We start from the raw sequence: 17,885 nt of genomic DNA, 5'->3' as shown, positions 1-17,885 counted from the left end.
CAACCTTGGAAAGAAGGCAAAAATTGATGTGGAACACCGCCACCTCCCCGCCACCACCACTAACTAGCATTTCTTTTATACTTATAGCAAGAGTTTGGTCCACCCATCCTTGTGGTACAGTAGCCTCCAATACGCATGCGCACTAGGGGAGTGTCCCAGTTACAAGAAACCTAATGTACTGTACGTCGTGACTGTAAGTAACTGATAAATTCGTGTCGGTTTAAGCCGAAGTTCAAACTTCGGGTTTCCCGACACGGAGACATTAGTTACTTGTAAGTCGTGACTGTAAGTAACCGATAACTTCGTGTTGGGGAATCCGACGTTTTTTCGGGTTACCCGACACGAAGGTATTAGTTACCTACAGTCACGACTTACAAGTAACTGATGCCTCCGTGTCGGGAAACCCGAAGTTAGAACTTCGTTTCAAACCGACACGAAGCTATCAGTTACTTACAGTCACGACATACAGTACATTAGGTTTCTTGTAATTGGGACACCCACCTAGTACGCATGTGTATTAGACGCTACTGTACCACAAGGATGGGTGGACCAAACTCTTGCTGTAAGTATAAAAGAAATGCTAGTTAGTGGTGGTGGCGGGGAGGTGGCGGTGTTCCACATCAATTTTTGCCTTCCTTCCAAGATTGAAAATTTTCTTGATTGGTACTCGTCATTTGTACGGCATCTGCAAAAGAGCCTTGTAAGCATGGTTTTCAGTAAACTGACACAAGTTTGTAACATGATTAAGTCAATTTATTTTGTAATACTACAACAGACAAAAACCAATAAAGATTAATATTACAGTACAAATCTTTCACGTTCAATAAACAACAGTGTACACGTACACGCTAAGTCCCTAACTCTTCGTCTTCTTACGTCCGCCATATTCTGAAGATGTTATGATCGTAATAAAACCTTCATTTACGAACCCTGTGTTATTTTCCTCTAACAGCTACAACTTTCTTGAGTTACCGCGATAATCACAATATGTGGAACTAGATTATGAACTAATGACCGGCGACAGAGTTATATTACTAAACCTTTGAGAAATATAAAACAATTACATACCGCCGCTGTTTTCCTTCGACAACTACAAAGTTCACGAATAATTAATAGACTTGAAGAAGATTTAAAAATTCTTTCAACATATAACTGCCACTAAGTCTAAATAAACTTAGAAACTTCTATTCGCGATTTGCTACACAAAGTAACTACAAAAGATTGACGAGTTTTAACCTAGCCGCGCTGTACGTAAACAACAACAGTAACATGTAAATTATAATGATCACAGAATGACATTCGATAAAATAACCATTTGCATTGTTTTTGGAATAAACAATTTGAGTGACTGAACTTCGCGGATATTCCAGATCGTAAACATTAACTTTTGGCGAGGAAATGCGTCATCCTTTTCATTGCCGCGGCTTACAAACCAAATAAATTCATCGGCACAGGAGCAATTTTTGTCCCTACTCGATTGGGAATAGTGAAGTAAAGAAAATTGAAATCTTCGTTTTTGTTTCACAAGGAGCCATTGAAACTTGCACCGCAGGAAAAAAAATATTCGACACTAATTTTATCCTGCGAGTTTTCACCAGGCTAAAATGAAAGCCTATGTTTTTTTTCTTTGAGGTAGCCAGCCGGGTTTCTCCCCTTACGGTTTCAAAGTTTCCTTCTTTTGGCAGGTAATTCGACTATAGTGTCATGACTCCACTAAAATACTGTTTGCCACACAGTCCAATTCCAAAAACTATTTCTTAGAAGTAAGAGATATCTAACCTGTCACCGGTACATACACTATTCGGTAGACATAAAACCTATCGGCTAGTCACTCTCAGGCGTCACCATGGTGTATGATCAATTCATCTTGAGGTTATTAACAGTCTACCCAGGCCTCAGTTGCTCTTCGTGACTGAAAAACCGTCCTACCTGGAATAAATAAAAACAGTTTCTCAGAATTCAGTTACAGCAATATTGCCTATCACTATTTTACGAATAATTTGTCGTTTCATTACGGACAAACAAAAGATGACACACAAAAGGGACTGTGTCACAGTTGAGTTTGGTCTATATTATTTCGTTTAGCCAAATACTCGCTATGAAACACTATAGATCTAAACGCTATAGATCTAACTGACAAAACCATAGCTTCATTACAAACAAATTCCTAGGCGTTATAATTAAAGGTGACAAACAAACGAGGTTAAGTTTAAAAACTGTTCATGTCTAACAGTTTTCCAAAAACCCATATCGCAATCCGTTTCAATATAGGTTGTTGAAAACTTGAGAAATTTTCTTTCGAAGGCACAGTTCCATAGGCCTTTAAAACAGCGTTCTTATATTGTAATGTTGCTACATCATTTCTTCACTGTTTTTAAATGGTTGTTTTTATATTTCACTCAATTTGGCGGCCATTTTTCGAATGTCAAAATTTGGCTCAGATTCGTGACACAGCTCCTTTAAGGTGAACGAACACAGTTTTCGCGCGCGCACAAGGATTGCAAAAAACAAACATGCCGTCAACAGAGCGATCATTTTATTTACTCAACACCCGCAGTATCTGTGCTATTTTTCTCTATAATTGAACGCAGCGTATTGATGGCTTAAGTCTTTTATTACAAAGATATGTTAGAAAAGGTAACGATGCAAAGAACCCAGCAATTCTCAGCTTTTTCTTTCTTAGCGAAAGAACCCAGTTAAATTCAGCGCATGCGTAGTAAGTCAAAAAATTGCGATTGAATGAAAATTGCACTCTCGGAAATACGCCTATTTTTCGAGAACCACTCATTAGAATTTCACGAAATTTGGCACGAAAATACTTTAGAAAATAAGCAACTGGAGTATTGAAAATAATTGAACTTTAACAAAGGAAATTCTAGATATTCCAGTGAACCTTCAACAAGGGATAATTAAAGATCTCTCTGTTAAATTATTAGCAAAATGATGTTAACTTGTGAGAATCGTTACAAGCTTGTTGTATGCAAATTATAAAGAAAATCTAATGACTAGACTTTTTGCAAATAAACAAAACCGATTCTAAAGGCTTGTTTATATTTATTCATGTTGCCATGGTAACGGCACAAACGTCAGCTTAACCATCAAAAAACCAAATTTTGTGTTGTTAACTAGCTTGTTGCCATTTCTGACGACTGAGGGATCCAGGGCTTTAGAGAAAAAGGTGAATGAAATACAAGTATCAAAAACTGTGTTCAGCCACCTTAAGCACCATTTGGTAAATACTTAATGTTAAAAATTCATTAAATACCGTAAATCCTCGAGTTAGCGCCCCCTCGAATAAGCGCCGCCTTCGAATAAGCGTCCCTCCTATCGGCCGAAATTTAAAATAAGCGCCCCCCCCCCCCTCGAATAAGCGCCACCCTCCCCTCCCCTCATTTTGTGGACGAGTAATGAGACAAAGGGTGTATAGTTTTTGTCATGTAGTATTAGATTTGTACATTGTTTCAGTTTGTGAACACGTTTAGTGAACACGTTAAGTACTAACTGTTTGTCAAGCTTAAGATCCATGATCGGCCGGAGGAACTTTCGACAGAAAGTCTCGTAGCTAATGTTGGTTTTCTTTTTCATTTTGAAGCCATTTTGAAGCCATTTTGAAGCCTTACATTTTCTTTCCTTTTTTCTCAAAAATACCAGTAATCCAAGATGGCGGATTGAAGACGTATGATGTCATTTTGGCTAGATGTGACTTGATAACTGCCATGCGATTTGAACTAAACACCACGTTCGTTTGATTTGTCTAACGTTTATAATTTTCAAGATATGTGAATCGAACGCTTCATGAAAAGCTAGGACGAATTTTTTTTCTGATCGTACCTTTTGAATAGGCGCAAAATTTTGTCAACACACACGCAGCAATTAAGGCAAAATTTGTCAATGAATTTAAATTCTGAGCACAATTTTTACGGTTTCCTCATACCTAAACAACATTATGAAAACTACCTTGCAGTAATAAAAGGAACCAAAACAAAGCTAAACAAAACGAAATGAAAAACAAACAAACGCTATTTGATTCAGTTTTGTGGATTCATTCCCGCTCCACAGTCTAGATGAACACAGGTTCGGTTACGGCTCGGAACTTTTCTTTTTTGCCTTCTTGTTTTGTTTTTGGATGCGCCTGTTCACTGTTTTGACCGCTTAAAACTTCAGTTAAAGCACGGGAAAAGATATAAGCAAAGCCTAAAATAGCATGTTCTTGTTTAACTAATTAATTTCTCCACCTAACTTCCAAGTATAAATATTCTCGTCAAGACATATTGAACAAACATTTAATTCTTTCACCAAGGTAAAATGAAATCGCAGCAAGACTAACAGTGAAGATAAGTTTTGAAAGACGACGCAGTGGTACCAATCACGTCTAGATTGTCACGTGACTACAAAAAAAGGTCCCTAAGTTCTCAGTAAAATACATGTTTCACGAACTCCACCAGCCAGAAAAAGAAATGATGAAGGGTGCAAAGATCTGCTGAAATACACACAGCAGATTCAAGTGCCCCAATGATCAAATTCTCGACATCCATTTTCGTACACAATAGGTCTGTCCTAATTATGTTGCCAAATCTCAATTTATTACGAACATTAGAACTCACGTTTTTTGGACCTTTACGTCCGAGAATTTTCGGCCGCAATTAACTTTCCTTTCTCCAAGTCTTGGTTGAGAATTGGAGTACATGACGTCATTTTCTCAAAAATACCGCACGGGTTGAAATTATAATAAAGATTAGTACAGCAATTCCCATAAAGAATAACAAAAACTTTGGTTTTTATATTCGTGCAATTTTTCTACACTAATTAACAATTAGATTATGAGCTCGGGATTTCTATGAGGTGATAACTATCACCTGATAGAAATCGAGAGCGAATAATCTAATTGTTGTAGTAGAATCCTAACTGAAATTAACGCAAATAACGGTTTCCAATTATTTTTCTCCGCATTATTGAACTTCAGGCTTTAACAAAATCGCACGTATTGAATTGCCCTCGGTTTTTCCATAATTTCAAGTTTTTAAAGTCAAGAAACCGTCAATTTCCTTTTTTTCAGTCGTCTCAGGAATTTATTTATCTATTTACATCTAAACTTTCTTCCAAAACTTCGTTAAAACGATAAAAAAAGTTGCATTTCGTGGACGATCGACAGCTACTGCACTCTAATGGCTGACACTCCAATAAGGTGTCTGTTATCCTTTAATGCTGGCTTCTGATCGACAAGTCTCTAGGAAAATTAATGTGAACAGAAACCATTTTTCGCGAATTACCTTATTATGGTGTAAATATTGCTGTCGCCCATGGCCTGTTCAATAACAGTGCTTCAATCTCTCGCACACCTAATACTTGAGAAATTGCACAGTATATATGATCTCGACCTTTTCTCTCTAAATACAGGCATAGATACTTCGATCAACCCCGATTCTAACATCCTCAATCAACACATTCGAAGTTTGTATTACTCCCTAAATAGTTTTTATAACCACAAATGCCCTTTGCATAGCTCTCATTGTAAAAATGGCGGGTTCTCTATTTTCCACAATAATATTAGGAGCTTAAAAAAAAAATCTTGTAAGTCTCCAAACTCACTTGCTTAGCGAATTAGATTTTCAGTTCAGTATAATTGCATTAACTGAAACCAGAATAACGAATTTAAAGGAAATTGATTTTAATCCAAACATTAGTGGCTATGTTTTTGAGTATGTCCCGACACCTCTGTCTGCTGGAGGTGTGGGAATTTATATCAGTGAGAATCTTGATTATACCGTAGTTGAAAGAACGTCTTATCCGGCGTTCCAGGCGTTATGGATTGAAATTCTTGTTCCAAACAAAAAGAATGTTATTTGTGGCGTATTGTATAGACAACACAATTCTCCGGAGAGTTTTCTTTCTTATTTTAATGAAACGGTTGAACGGTTTAATGCCTGTGACAAAACTGTTTACATAGCTGGCGACTTCAACATCGACCTCCTCAAATCTGAAAGCTGCAATTATGCGCATAATTTTCTACTCTCGTTACAGAGCTATTCTTTTATCCCCTTAATAGATAAACCTACACGAGTTTACGGAAATTCCTCTACCCTAATTGATAACATACTTGTAAATAATATAACCAATCTCTTATCCTGTGGTAATATAATTTCAGATATCAGTGATCACTTTTCGCTTTGTCAAATAACCTAATGAAAAGGAGTGTTAACGAATCTTAAAAAGTCCGTGATTTTTCGCACTTTTCGGAGGTTAAATTTTTAGCGGAGGTCTCAAATATTAACTGGAATGAAATAATTTCTCCACCAAATATGAACACCGATAAATTGTTTTCAAAATTTTCCAACAAACTCGACAAGGTAGTTAACATCCACGTGCCTTTTAAAACTGTCTCAAAACGCAGAGCAAGACAACCTTCTAAACCATGGATTACCAAGGGTAAAAGGAAATTAATCAAAATTAAGAACAGCCTATACCATTCTAACTTTAAAGATCAATATAGACTATATAGAAATAAAATTACAACTCTAATTAGACTAAGTAAGAAACAATATTTTCATAACTATTTTCAATGGAATATTTCCAGCATGAAAAAGACCTGGGCAGGTATAAGTGAACCCATTAATCGCGGAAGGAAAAAAATGAAAAAAATCCCTGCCTTACAGGATGAAAGCAGCGGTCGTTTAATCTGCGATTAGAAGGAATTACCTTCCATCCTGAACAAATACTTTGCTTCATGTGGAGCAGCTTTAGCTGCTAAGCTACTCCACTCGGAACGCCATTTTTCGGAATTTCTTGTTAATAATCCAAAGACCTTTTATTTCGATCCTGTCACTCTTGGTGAAGTTGAATCGGAGATATCGCTATTACCTTCGAGCAGGTCACATGGAGTTTACTCGTGCCCTGTTAGTATTTTATAAGTTGGAAAATGTTTTATTAGTCAACCACTAATGGAAATAATGAATGCTTCGATCCTTGAGGGAACCTTTCCTAGTAAATTAAAGCTAGCTACAGTGGTCCCCATCTTCAAAAGTGGTGAGGATACCGACCCCAATAATTATCGTCCTATATTGCTGCTCTCTATATTCAACAGAATGAAAGACTAATGTGCAAGCGTTTAAAATCGTTCTTTGAGATAAATGGTCTGTTTTATGAGTCACAGTACGGGTTTAGAGAGAAACACTCCACACAGCACACATTAATTGATATAGTAAACAGGTTCCAAAACAACATGGACAATGGAATGTTCTTTACTGGAGTGTTTATCGATCTGAAAAAGGCGTTTGACTCGGTTGATCATGAAATTCTTTTAGATAAGTTGTACCGCTATGGAATCAGAGGAATTACACTGGAATGGTTCTCATCCTATCTTAAGGGAAGATCCCAAGTAACCCAAATCGATGAGCATGTCTCACCTAAAGAACTAAATCCTTGTGGTGTCCCCCAGGGATCTGTGTTGGGTCCTCTCTTATTTTTTATTTATATTAATTATATTCATAAATCTTGTGATAAATTAAATTTTTTTCTTTTTTGCGGACGACACCACTATCCTATTTGCTCACAAAAATTTAAAACTACTTGAACAAGTAGTTAACTCAGAGTTGAGTAAAGTTTCAGAGTGGTTAATTGTAAATAAGCTTACTCTAAATATCAACAAATCCAATTTGTTATCTCTTGTCCGAGCCCGTAGAAGATTAATAAGGAAATTAGTATCAAAATGTATGATAACAGTGCCAATAAGTTCTGGTCTCTAGATCGTAAAGATTTTGTGAAATTTCTGGGAATTCTTATTGATTGTAACCTAAAGTGGAAGCACCATATCGACTTTATCTCTTTGAAAATAAGTAAGACTATTGGAATTCTAGCCAGACTAAGACACTGTTCCAGCTGAAACTCTTTTAGTGATTTATCGCTCGCTTATTCCGCCATATTTATCCTATGGGATTTGTGTATGGGGTCGCGCAGCCAAGTCGTACATTGGCAAACTACTTGTTCTCCAAAAACGAGCTCTTCGACTGATTTATTTTGCGCCCAGTGATGCTCTGTTCCTCTTTTCATTCAATCAAAGATTTTACCTGTAAATATGATATATTTTGACGCGATTGTGAATCTCATGCTTGATATTTGGAAAAAATTAGCCCCTTCGCCTATCAGAGCTCTTTTCACTAGGTCAAATGAAATTCATGGGTACAACACAAGGCATGCCGCAAAAGGGAATTATCTTCCGAAAGAAGTTAAGTCGGAAATTTTCAAACGCTCTTTTTCGAGAACTGGAGCGATATTATGGATTCAAATTTCTCCAGACTGGAGAGATTTATCTAAACCAATCTTTAAGAAAAAAAATTCGTAGATTTTTATTTGAGACTCTTTCAGATAGGGATGACTATGTTGAAGTCGACACCCTGACCCAAGTTCTTAAATTTAGTTCCTGATTAATTTCAACCCATAGTTTAGTTTATCTCTAGTAAATCATAGCTCCTAGCGTCAATCAAAATGTGCAAATGTACTTGTATTAAACGGTTTTGTAAATCCTTCTATAAGTAGCTGCATAACAATCTTATTTTATTCATTAATGGTCTAATATAAACATAGATGTGGCCCGCCTAGATTAGCCCAGGTTATCCGCGGGTTCGCGCTGTTACTGTTGTCAAGCTTTTTTAACTTAATGTGTATATATTTCTGTCAAATTGTAAATATGCAAGTCGTAATAAAGTTGTTGTTGTTGTATACTATAATAGTAGCTTAGCCAATCAGATTGCAGCATTTGCATTAGTATGCTAGTAGAATTCTACTACTTGTTATCATAATTTTAACCCGTGTGGTATTTTTGAGTAAATGACGTCATTTACTCAAATTCTCGACCAAGACTTGGAACAAGGAAAATTAATGGCGGCCGTAAATTCTCGGAAATGAAGGTCCAAAAACGTGAGATCTAATGTTCGTAATACATTGAAATATGGCAACATATCTGGGAAAGACCTATTGTGTTAAAAAATGTAAAAAAAAATGGATAAGGAGAATTTGATCATAGGGGCACTTTAAACAAATCCTCTGAGAAAGGATGCTCCCCCAATCCCCCCATCCCCCACCCCCACCAAAAGTAACTGAAACGCTCCCGAAGAAAAGTATCTTCTTTAAAGAAAAGTTCCCCTCCACGTACTGACAATAGTTTGATTCTGTCGTTTACACTGTCGGGTGCACCGAATCTCTCATGCGCTTACGTGTCTATAACATAGTCACCTTCATGTCGATAAACGATCGGAAGTGTCACGAAAGGCGACGACCAGGAACCATTTCCAATTGTACTTTTTTAAAAGGCGCAAAATTTTGTTACATTGCAAACGCATAATTTAGGCCAAAATTTATCCTTGGTTCTGAATTTAAAACTTTCAAGATATCAATGACATCTTCACAAAAAATCTTGCAGCATTCAAATGCTAAATAGGCAGAAGCTGTGATATTTGAGGAATTATTTGTGTCGACAATCAGATGTGTACTGCGTGGTGTAGTGGAGATCACTGTCGCTATTCAATCCGGAAGTCACGACGGTCACAGGTTCAAATACAACTCGGATCTTTATTTTTTCCTTTTTCTTTCCTTTTTATATTTTTATTTATTTTTTTCTTTTTTCAATGGACGCGCTTGTTTACTGTTTGTACCCCTTTCAAAATTGAGATCAACTTCAGGAGGATAATTAAGAATCTGAGCCAGCTTACGTTTTGTGCATAAGAACACGTGTTTACCTGGGTCTTGGACTGCGATAAAATCATCCATCTTGAATGATGGTGAATGTGCTCATCCTCTTCTTGCTTTGTCCTGATTTGTCTCCACCTGAAAAAGAGAAAGACCGGAAAGATTATGATCAAATGATTAATAGACCCTTTGGATAAATGGCGCCTACATTTAAATAAGAATACTTATACATCCTTAGCCTCATATTCATGTAAAAAAATCCTTTGTCTTGAAACATGAGTACGAGGCTAAGGATGTATGAACTATTCTCATTCAAATTTAGGCGCCATTTACGCAGAGGATCTATGGCTGGCATGGTGTGCTAACTGGTTCCTAACCCAAGGAACCTGGCCAGTGTACTCTGGTAAGACACTTTACTCTCAGAAAGCGGCTGTCTCAGCCTAGGAGTATAAATGGGTAACTATATTTCTGTTCTAACCTCCTACGTAGACGATCTTTGGGCTCTTCACAGAATCTGAATTTGCTGGGTGGAAGCAACCCTTTTACAAGTCAGTTCATACACCCATCTCTTGTAAAAAGCCCAAATCCATTCGCTAGTCCAGGTTCCAAAACAAGCCCTTATTTTGTATCTTTTTTTGTGGGACCAAGTCTGGGCCTCACAGATCATGAAACTCAGGAAGAGAATTTGCTGGGTGGAAGCAACCCTTTCACAGGTCAGTTCTTTTACCCAAGATATCTCTTGTACAAAGCTCAACTGATCCATTCAGCACATGCAGACAGTCCAGGTTCCGAAACAAGTTCTCATTTTTCACCTTTTTTGTGGGACCAAGTCTCTACGTCACAGATCAAGAAAGTGAGGTCCATGAGAATTTGCTAGGTGGAACCAACCCTTTTACAAGTTGGTTCTTACACCCATCTCTTGTTCAAAGCTCAAGATCCATTCAGCCTATGAAGACAGTCCAGGTTCCAAAACAAGCCCTAATTTTTCACCTGTTTTGTGGGACCAAGTCTCTACGTCACAGATCAAGAAAGTGAGGTCCAAGCGAATTTGCTAGGTGGAACCAACCCTTTCACAAGTCAGTTCTTACACCCATCTCTTGTTCAAAGCTCAAGATCCATTCAGCCTATGAAGACAGCCCAGGTTCCAAAACAAACCCTAATTTTTCACCTTTTTTTGTGGGACTAAGTCTCTGCCTCACAGATCAAAAAACTCAGGAAGAGAATTTGCTGGGTGGAACCACCCTTTTACAGGTCAGTTCTTACACCCATCTCTTGTACAAAGCTCAAGATCCATTCAGCACATGCAGACAGTCCAGGCCCCCAAAAAGGAGTCTTATCATGTAACTTGTTTTTTTTTTTGTATGTGTGTGTGTGTGTGTGTGTGTGTGTGTGTGTGTGTGTGTGTGTGTGTGTGTGGGACCAATTCTTTGCTTCACCAATCAAAACATTCAGAAAGAGAATTTGCATGGGAGAAACCAATCCCAATCTGGGCCAGTTCTTTCATTATACACGTATTTCTTGTTCAAAAGGTCCATTTGGTACATGCAAAACGTCCAAGTTCATAAACAAGTTTCTTAGATAATATCTTGTTAGTGTGATTCTGATGTTAGACTAATCTCTTTTGTCATATTGTACATCTAGAACTGAAATGTTCCCAGTAACCTCTGTGATCACAGGCCAACATGTGCACTTACCATACTGCTGTCTGATAGTCCAGCTCAGTGATCGTTAAGATACGATGCGTAATATGAGTCTCCAGAAATTGTTAGGGGTCTTCATGTAAGTCCCAATCCCTCTCCTCTTATCTTCCCAGTGTTACAGATCCCTTGATCAAACAAAAAACAACATTAGTTTATAAGGTCAAACTGATTCATCTGCCTAATATATCAAGTTAAATTGAAGCACACAAGTGTGGACCTAAAAAAACATAGCTATCTGGTTCAGCCAATTCCCATTTAACAATTATAATATTATTACCCTGGGAACTCAATGTTTGTTTTAGTATTGTCTCATAACCCTCTGACTGATCTATTTAACTTTAGAACCAACAGAACTTTAACCATTGACAGATTTGCTTCAGGTGTCCATATAACCTAAATTATGTAAGTCAAAATTGAAAAACAACGTTTAACTTATCAGTTTTGGTGCAAAAACGATGGTAAAATGGTCCACTACGCCTATGATTGATCAAGGTCCATTTCTAGGCTTTGCCCATAATTAACATCCAACTTTTCACGGCAGCCAGAAAGAACATGCAACGCAAAAGGTAGCCACAGTAAAAGGGCCGAGAAAAAAACGAAAGGAAAGGCGCAACAAACAAAATTGAGAACAGTTAATGGCAAAAAAAAAAAGTTCAAATTTTGGCTCATGCGCATGCCCGGAATTGAAATATTGCTCAATTTTGTGCATAATCCTCGAAAAATCTCTCCTTTTTTGTAAAAAAAAAGCTCTCTTAGCAAAACTTACAAGGCTCATTTAGCATCATGGCAGCCAAAAAACCTGACTAAACGGTTAAAAACGGTATTTTTAGCGAAAGTTTGGTATCAAAGGGTTAAATTGGCAATTTTAAAGAACAAGATTTCTCTTAATTTTCAGATAGACCACGTTGAGACCTTATGAAAGAAATATGAAATATGAATTGGAAAAAATTGATTCTTTGACACAAAGTCATTATTAAGCTCTAACAGACAGCAGTGTCCCCAGAGTCATCAAGTTGTCACACGGTTGTCGCCTGAAGCAGGGGTGTCTGGAAAATCTGAATAGCGAATAGTGAATAGTCGTGAATAGCGAACATCAAATAGTCCCGAATAACGCATTGTGAATAGTATGAATAGTGCGAATAGTCTCGAATAGTGCGAATAGAGGCGAACAGTCTCGAATGGTGGCAAACAGTAGCAAATAGTGGCAAATTGTAGCAAATAGGGTACCCAGTATCTCACAATCAACCTTGCAGCAATGTAGGATGGGATTTTCCCGCTAAAAAGCACAGACGCTTAACAGGACAAAAGGTGTTTCTAAACGTAATTTCCTCTGTTTTAACCACTGCAAAAGCGTAATTACGTCTATATTAGGTTATCCTTGTGTTTTCTGTTTTCTTAATGTCCGCGATGGACAGCCCTAGCCTGAGTTCGGAGAAGAAAAGGTAATAAATTCACAGAAATTATGTTGTTTATTTGGATTATTAATTCACGCAGGATATTAGATCTAAAGCGGTGACTATTGACGACTATTCGTCACTATTTGCCACTTTTCGCGACTGTTCGCCACAATTCGTACTATTTGAGACTATTCGCACTATTTGGGACTATTCGCTATTTGCTATTTGCGACTATTCGCTATTCGCAATTCGGGTTTTCCAGACACCCCCTGAAGCAGTGACGAGGACATAAGCACAAAGTGTTTGTTGTTGAGAAATTTTTAGTTTTGTATTGGATCTTCTGCCTGCAGTTTGAGTAGCTGTGCATTTAGAAAGTTTTAGCTCAATGACATATTTTTCATGCCATCAGAGTGTACTTCCAGGGCTGTGCTCTAGAAGTGCCCAGGTGCCACAGGTGACTAACTTCTGCCTTTGGGTGACTGAAAACACTTACTTTTTTCATATAAGCTGAAGTGCTGGGCACCTCTAGGCCCGTAGTAATTTTTCTTGGACCACAGCACTGACTTTTAAAATAAATCCACATAGAATTGGGGTTAAGCTTATTGCTATTGCTAAAATTAAAACATCTACTAAAGTTTATTTGTATCATAGTAAACTTAATCAAGATGCTTAATGATCGGAGAACTTACCACTTCTTCACTAAAAGTCTGCTTTCCTAGCTGGTTCTGCAACTAGATGTAAACCAAGCTTGTGTTGTATATTGCTTCAGGAGAAAATGGCATTTGGATGTTTAGACAAACAAAGTCCTAAAACCTAAGGAGGGAGATAACACGCACAAGGGTGAAGTTACTGAAAACAAGGAGAAGCTTTTGGCTCCTGCCATTTTGAATTCTTCCACAGTTTAGAGTAGTCTGCATGTAGCTGTACCAACCCTTGTAGGGTAATTTTGATCGAACGCTGATCACTGATATCCTTCGACACTCAGTGAATGACATCTGCAGATTGCAGACTGTAGACAGCAGACTGCAGACTGGAGATTTTTAACCCAATATTGTACTTCCATTTCTGTTACTGAAAGCTAACTGTAAACAAGCTAACCTGAGCACTATTCAGGCTAAACTGAGCACTATTTAGGCCTAAGTGTAGTCTGCAACTGGGGTCTGCAAATATAATGCACTGGTTGACACTCTACTGTGGGTGCCTTTGGTACACATGATCATGGTGTATGACATTTGCAGACTGCAGACTGCAGAATTTTTAACTAATGCAGTTATCAGTGTTATGCCCAAGGGGGGGACCAAGGGACGAGGTGGGCACTTTGAATGTCTGTGCGCACCCCATGTGGGGAATTTTAGCAAACTTTGAACATAAATGTTGGCCCTGGGATCAGGAAGTTTGAACAATGCTAAAAAATGCTGGCCCCAGGGTCAGGAAGTTTGAACAACGTTAAAACGACGAAAACGACCAGGGTTTTGCCCGGGGGGGGGGGGGGGGAGCACTGGCATATGTGGGCTATATGGGTATGTGCCACTGTGAAGGGTATGGTTTTTCAAGTAGTTTAGGATAGGGTATATAAATCAGAGCGTTTGGGTCTAGAATAGGGTATCATTTTTCACAAAACTGAACTGGTTGGTTGAGGATTTTATCTAGAGTAAGGCAACCAGAAATTGCCACTCCAAAATATAAAAAAATCAAATCGGCAAGTTTAAATTTACACAAATCAACCTCAACAGTGTCAATAGATGGGGGGATTTGGGGAGCTTACTCTAGTATAGGTTAGCAAAATTCAGCCAAACTAGCTCTGGTATAGGCTAAGGGTTCCAGGGTCACAGCGGCACATCCCCACCCAGAAATTCCCAAAGTACCCCCCCCCCCCCCCCCGGGGCGTTTTGAATGTGGGGAGCTTGGATACGAGTGTTCCACCATCTTGAAAGTACCCAGAATTCCCAGGAGTTCGAGCATGTTTTCCACGCTTTCCAGTTGCAATAAACTGGAGGAACAAAAGGTAAGATAAATCTTTGTAAATTCATTGAAGAGTACTGCACTTTGTTGACACTACAGCAAGATCGCCAATAATGACTTGAAGAAAGAACCAAGGTAAACTTTAACGTTCATAATTGAAATTTTTAGATTCTACAAAAAACTAGAATGACTGTACATGTTGACTCTAGAATAGTGAGTGGTAATATTTTGGGGTTTGTGAATTCATCAGCTGAGTGCAAATTATTAAAGAAAACAAAGTCAAATTGAAGCTTGTTTTTGCAGCTTTATTAGTATATAAATTTTATATATAAAAAGAGCAGAGCCTCCCCACTGCCTTTCACTGGAACAGCATGATCAATGAAAAAGTCGTGGTTCCCCCCCAGGCATAACATTGATAGCTGCATACTACAACTATGTTATGTTGCATTCCCCTTTCCATTTTTGAAAGCAAACCATAAACACTGTAAACAGGCTAATGTGAGAACTATTCAGGCTAACCTGAGTGATATTCAGACTAACCGGAGTGCCACTTAGCTTTAAATGTAGTCTGCAGTCTGCAAATCAATTACACCAACATGATCCAAACAAGAGCCTCTTTTGCTTCCCTTTATAAACTATCTAAGAACTAAGAATCTGTACAAAATACGACCTGTAGCAGATCCAAACAGAGAAACAAGTGACAAGTGATTCTGATTTTAAAAGTCAAATATTACAGCTTTGTTAGGTAACTTAAAAGTTAGCTAATCAGGTTGATGTAAACAGACTCATCTCTAATGGGGACATCTCAACAAATACTGCGCTTAAGGTTTGTTGGTTTATTTATCCCTGATAACGCAGAATAATCTCTGATGGGCACAAATGTCACGTTCATGTCCTGTCTTATTACCTAGTCTGGTAGCTCTCAGTTTAATATTAAAGGTAGTTTAAAAGCTTACCTTATGCGTCCATTCCTCCGGAGGTCTTCAAACACAACATCTCCTCATTCCACAATATGGCTTCAACATACAAAAAAAAAACTGAAAAAGTAAAGAAATTTAGCTTATGCTTCAGATCGGGTAACATCATCCCACTGATGCAAGCCTTTGGACAAACCTTTGAAATTACGGTAAACACAATTTTCCACTATTTACCTTTCACACGTGCACGATGGCGGAGACGAACTGCGCTCGCAAAGATCAGAGGGAAAAAGCGGTTGGCAGACGGGCAGGAGAGGTGGGGAGAGGTGGGGAGAGGGGCTGTCTGCGCAGCACGTGGAAGGGGTGGGAGAGGGCAAGCCTTCCCCAAAAACTGTGGATCACCAAATTCCACTATTATCAAAGAGTTTAAGGTTTAGTTATTCAACAAGACACGAAAAACTTCGGCTCATCCTCTTGCGAACATTACAAATGCAGAACGCAAATTTCAACTGACAAATTCCTGGATGACTGCTTGTTTGTTTGATTTTAGGAAACTGTTGAAAGCAATACCATGAAAATGCCAGCATCAAGTTTTGCGGAGCGTTTTTTTCTTCCCCTAATAGGTTCAGATCTTGGGGAAAAAATAAATGACCTTTTCAGTATATGCTGGGTTATATGGTATCAGAGGCAACAGTATTCGCAGGCTAGCTGCAATCCTGTTCACCTCTGTATTCAACCGCCTCCGTAAACCCACTAGATTGCGAAGAATGTCAATTTTTCTCTATCAATCCTTTAAGCAAAATTAACGGTACGACATGTGCGAACCACGAGTACAGTAGCACCTCCCACTAACCCTCACCTCTCTACAACGGCCACTTTAAAAAACATAGCCCCCAGGCGAAAGTTTGGAACACGTGACTTAGTTTGGCCCCGTGGCTAAGTATGCGAGCTCACGCGACCTACTCGCGCTCACGCGAATATCATTGCTCCGACAGGCGTTTACAAAAAACAAGAAAGAAAACAAGATGCCAAACTAATACTTTCCGAAATATTTGAAGACAGTAATTTATTATCGTGTGATTTGAAATCACCCGAACACTTAACAAGAGAACTCGAATTTTCGTGGCACAGATATCTCGTCTCTTTGAAGCATGGAAACCAGTTAGCGGCGCATGGGTGGGAGAATCAAAATGGCTGAGACCAGTGTGTCTGGTATCGATGTATCAATTTCTAGTATTTCGTTGTGAAAATGTCATTCTGGGCATTTGTAATGTGTCAGGTGGAAACTAGTGAAAGTTTGGAAGGTGTATTTCCTGTTGGTCTGATCAACAAAACCTTCTAAAAAAGAATTGATTCACTGTATAAACTGCCGGGGTCATCAAAGTTTTCTGGAGCCTGACAAGTAGTTGGTGAAATTTGACAGGACGTGCCAAAAATGGTAGACAAGTCTACCAAGATAACAATTTTTATAATTCGGGAAGCATTGTAAAATAAATGCATGTGAAGGAGCTAAATTAATTTTAATTTCCCTGTTGTTTGAATAATTGATGGAAAATATACAAACACTTCAAATTAAATCAAGATATCTTAAATTTAAAATTTTTGTCACTGTGAATATATTTTTATTAGTTTTGTTTGATTTTTTATTGTGATATCTTCACTAATATTCATGCTACCTTGCTGGTGTTTTGTTATTATTATTCTTATAGTAGTAACTGTTCAGTGTTGTCGTAATCCTTTCTTTAATAGTATTTTTTTTTTTTTAATTGTTTGAAATCTGGCCCGGGTTGTTCGAAAGCCGGTTAGCGCTAACCCAGGTAATATATATTTTTTTTGTATAGAAATATCTTTCACTGCTTAATAGTTGTGTAGTTTTAAAAATGAGTCAAACTCAAAACTGAAAGACAAACAACATAAACAGAAAACTGGACCGAAAAGTTACAAAAAATGAAAGTAATCAAAATTCACTCTAATGTTGGGTTAGTTTAATCAGGCTTTGAACAAACCAGCCCTGGATATTTGAGACAGTGGTGACTTAATTATGTACCAGTATCGGTACAATATTGGTTTATTGCAAGAGATATATGGAGAGACTGTTGCTAAGTCTAAATTTATAGCACTCGAGTGAAATAAAGTCTCCTCTAGTCACCTTAAGTCGCCTTAAATCGCCTTAAGTCGCCTTAAGTCGCCTTAAGTCGCCTTAAGTCACGTAAAATCGCCTTAAATCG

At 38.1% G+C, this 17,885-nt stretch overlaps 1 protein-coding gene and 1 long non-coding RNA gene across 7 annotated transcripts in view; one reads left to right on the top strand and one right to left on the bottom strand.

Annotated features, from left to right (window-relative positions):
* LOC145464403 (18S rRNA (guanine-N(7))-methyltransferase-like) overlaps positions 1 to 17,885 on the top strand; it is a 127,743-nt gene that overhangs the window by 36,052 nt on the left and 73,806 nt on the right. The gene's annotated exons all lie outside the window — the stretch shown is intronic.
* LOC145464575 (uncharacterized) lies at positions 3 to 17,072 on the bottom strand. 6 transcript variants are annotated; one of them, XR_014041442.1, is made up of 5 exons: positions 15,697 to 17,072; positions 13,468 to 13,591; positions 11,376 to 11,506; positions 9,732 to 9,819; positions 3 to 1,929 (listed from the first exon to the last, which is right to left on the bottom strand). It is a non-coding gene; the product is annotated as an uncharacterized LOC145464575 (long non-coding RNA). The 6 variants fall into 6 exon arrangements; XR_014041445.1 differs by lacking the exon at positions 3 to 1,929 and having other exon boundaries at positions 7,158 to 9,819; positions 15,697 to 15,777; positions 15,854 to 17,072; XR_014041446.1 differs by lacking the exon at positions 3 to 1,929 and having other exon boundaries at positions 7,158 to 9,819; positions 15,697 to 15,756; positions 15,854 to 17,072.

The sequence above is a fragment of the Orbicella franksi genome, chromosome 12, assembly GCF_964199315.1.
Source record: "Orbicella franksi chromosome 12, jaOrbFran1.1, whole genome shotgun sequence".
NCBI lineage: Eukaryota > Metazoa > Cnidaria > Anthozoa > Scleractinia > Merulinidae > Orbicella > Orbicella franksi.
The sequence above is the reverse complement of the archived record's forward strand: the minus strand, read 5'-3'. Positions and strand labels throughout refer to the sequence as shown.